The following is a 3,850-nucleotide window of genomic DNA, read 5'->3' as shown; positions in this document are numbered from 1 at the left end:
TAACCTCATTGGTTATTCCGAAAGTATTTCATAAGTTTTAGTAAAAAGGCACAGCAAAGCCAAATTATGAATTAATTTGACTACAGTTGAGATCAGAGGAGATGAGTGGATCTCAGATGGCGTAGAGTCACAGTTTAGTCCCATAAGGTTGAAAACCATAAAAAATAATATTCAAAATGCCATAGATTAAATAAAACGCCCACCAACACCTTCCAGAGAACGTCAATCCTGAATTTCAGTATTTTGGAATTATGTGTTAACAAAAACCCCAACCATTTATAGGAGAAATTACAACCTCCTGTTTGAGGTAGTTCGAAACGAGCAATTGGCAATTATTGAGACTAAAATTCAAGGATAACTATGGATGTGGATAAGCACCGACCGCGAAGATGTTTCCAACTTTAATCAACCTCTTTCACAACCCATTCCATTTTGTTACAAGAGCTAAAAGAGGAATTAGCGACCCCCACAATTTCTATGAAATGTGTAGCGCTTTGTCTTGGCAAGCGCGTGGAATCAAATGTATACTTGGTGGGGAATAAAAGTTCGAATCTCATCTTGATAGAGGGCCACAATAACATGGGGCAACTGGGGCATACTATTGGGGACCAACTATGGGGACCAACCTGGGGACCCAGGGACAAGGGGACAGCTGAGGACAAAGCGAGGACAACCCTGCAGACAACATGAGACAACAGAAGACCAACCTGCAAGGCCACGATGACGCGGCAAATGAGCGCCAACCTAGAGACCTTTAACATGGGGAAACATGAGGGGGCGACAAACTGAGGACAACCCATGCGCGGCACATGAGGACAACTGAAGAAACCATGGGCACCCGACTCAATCCCCGACCGGGCCAAACATTGACCGGCAACATGGGGGGGGCATTCCCACCGAGGGAACATGAGGACCAAAGGGGACAGACAGACGGGCAAATGCGGGCCACAGGGGGCAACATGCGGTTGTTTCACCATGAAGACAACATGAAGACAACATGAAGACAACATGAATGACAGATGCGGACAACAGGAGGACAAGACAAGGTTGTGCTCGGCACAACCCGACTGGAAGAAACAGAGGGCAACATGAGGCTGATACGCCGTTTTACTCTTTCTTTTTTGTTAAGTTTTAGTTTATTTGTTTTAATTTCCACTTTGCAACAAGATATCTATCCTCGCTTATTCCCCGTTAAGGTTGAGTATACGGCTTAATTAATATGTTCTCGTTGTCATGACGGATAAGTAAATGTGTAAGACTGAGCTGATCACCGCGCCTTAGTTTAATTATGTATATTCTACGTTCGAAACTCCGCCCGGAGCACGATCCGTTCACACCGGCTTTAACGGTCGCCCAATGATGATCTCCCATTTACGTTTTCTCTTTACTCCACGACTTCCTTACTATCTATTGGTTGTTAAATCTTCCCCCCGCATTCTCCCCACATCAACCCAACCTTTTGTTTTTCAGGACTTGTCGCCACCTTCGGATAACCCGTCCACCTTGCCTACAACTACCACGACCACACTCCAAATAAAATGGCCCGGCACAGAGCTGTGTGTGCCCGGTTTTCATCCATCATTTTTAGTGTCATGGAAAGTGTTTGAGCAAACACACACACACCTTCGCACACTTAGTATTGTGTGTTTGTGGTGTGTGTGTGTGGTGTGTTCAGCGGTAAGCCCAGGGGGGACAGTATTGGGTGCGTCTCGCTTTGTCCCAGCAGTCTATATAAACACAGGTGACTCAGTTTAAAGATCCGGTCCCGGTGACGTTGGAGACCTGAGCAAATGCTGGCGCGATTTAAACACCTCTGTCTGTCACCGTATGCATGGGGGCTCGAGAGTGGGGCAATTAATGTGTATTAATGAGCATAAAGAAGCCAAGAAAAGATGGGAAAAATCCAAAAGGCATCAAATGACCGATTAGACATTCGATAATAGTCACAAAAAATAGATTTATCCATCATTTACACTTTGAAAATAACAGAAAACAACAAAATGGCGTCTGCTGAAGTTTGGGCCCCGGCAGAGGTAATACCTGTGTAAATGATGGAAAAAAATCTTAACTTTTTTGTGACAATTATTCACAAATGTTCTAATCGGTCATTTGATGCCTTGTTTGGAGATTTTCCATTTTTTCGCGGCTTTTTTATGCTCTTTCAAACTTTACCTGGGGGGGGGGGGGGGGGGGCACAGCTTTGTGCGTTGGCTGAGGTCGATATAGAAACCTTGGAGCCCGTCTATTTTGGTTAGATTCACGTATTGCCAGACCCAGTATTCAACAGCGATGCAGAACAAACGCCAGCAGCTAGGTATCCTTCCACGTGTACAAGAATTATCTGAATGTTCGATTAAAAACAACATGAGGACAACATGAGGGCAACATGAGGGATAAGACCTTTCTTCTTCTTCTTTTTTTTTAAATTTCAGTTTTAGTTTTTTTTTTAATTTACTTTGCAAAAGATATTCCTCACTGCTTATTCCCGTTTAAGTTGAGTATACGGATTTAAGTTAATTATGTTTATATAAGTTGAGTATACGGATTTAAGTTAATTATGTTTATAGAAGTTGAGTATACGGATTTAAGTTAATTATGTTTATATAAGTTGAGTATACAGATTTAAGTTAATTATGTTTATATAAGTTTAATATTCTGCCGCTGGCTGATGATCCCTCGCTGCCGGCCTCCCTCTGTGGGTCATGGAAACCAGTCTGAAAACACACCACATGGCCCGGCACAGAGCTGTGTGTGCACGCTGTTTTCATCCCTCCTTTTTAGTGTCATGGAAATGTGTTTGAGCAAACACACACACACCTTTCGCACACTTAGTATTAGTGTGTGTGTGTGTGTGTGTGTGTGTGTGTGTGTTAGCGGTAGCCCAGGGGGACAGTATTGTGTGCGTCTGCTTTGTCCCAGCAGCTAATATAAACACAGGTGACTCATGTTTAAAGATCCCGGTCCCGGTGACGTTGGAGACTCTGAGCAAAGTGGCCGGATTTAAACCCTCCCTGTCTGTCACCGTATGCACTGTGGGGCTCGAAGGTTTGGGCAATTAATGTGTATTAATGAGCATAAAGAAGCCAAGAAAAGATGGGAAAAATCTCCAAAAGGCATCAAATGACAGATTAGACATTCGTATAATATGTCACAAAAAATAGATTTTATTTCCATCATTTACACTTTGAAAATAACAGAAAACAACAAAATGGCGTCTGCTGAAGTTTGGGCCCCCGGCAGAGGTAATACCTGTGTAAATGATGGAAATAAAATCTTAACTTTTTGTGACATATTATACAAATGTCTAATCTGTCATTTGATGCCTTTTTTGGAGATTTTTCCATTTTTTTCGCGGCTTCTTTATGCTCTTTCACATCTTTACCTGGGGGGGGGGGGCACGCTTTTGTCGTCTGGCTGAGGTCGATCATAGAAACCTTGGAGCCCGTCTATTTTGGTTAGATTCACGATTGCCAGACCCAGTATTCAACAGCGATGCAGAACAAACGACAGCAGCTAGGTCTCCATCCACGTGTCCACCGAATTATCTGAAGTTTCCGATTAAAAACAGGCTTTGTTTTTTTCGTTTTGGTCTCTTGTACACGGAGACGTTACCAGACACATCGCTATGACGATGCAGGGCAACTTGGCTTGTAATTGCCCCCCCCCCCCCCCCGGCACCGTCTCTCTCTCTCTGTCTGAGCGTCTTCCATTGTCTCCGCAGGACGTCCCAAAGCTCGTCCTAACCTTTGTCGGCCATTTCCTTCACGAGTTCCTTAGAAATTAAATCCAGAAAGTCTCTCGTCTCCTCGTTTGTAGAACATCGATATGGGAAAACGGGTCAGTTTGACCC

General features: G+C 43.7%; 1 long non-coding RNA gene across 1 annotated transcript in view; it reads left to right on the top strand.

The window, feature by feature from the left end:
- LOC116686826 (uncharacterized) overlaps positions 1-34 on the top strand; it is a 7,338-nt gene extending 7,304 nt beyond the window's left edge. The window contains exon 3 of the long non-coding RNA XR_004331376.1: positions 25-34. This is a non-coding gene — a long non-coding RNA (uncharacterized LOC116686826). The remainder of the gene's footprint in view (positions 1-24) is intronic.
- Positions 35-3,850: the final 3,816 nt, after the last annotated feature.

This window comes from Etheostoma spectabile, unplaced genomic scaffold, assembly GCF_008692095.1.
Source record: "Etheostoma spectabile isolate EspeVRDwgs_2016 unplaced genomic scaffold, UIUC_Espe_1.0 scaffold50, whole genome shotgun sequence".
Taxonomy (NCBI): Eukaryota; Metazoa; Chordata; class Actinopteri; order Perciformes; family Percidae; genus Etheostoma; species Etheostoma spectabile.
Note: the sequence above shows the minus strand (reverse complement) of the source record. Positions and strands in the feature narration are given on the sequence as shown.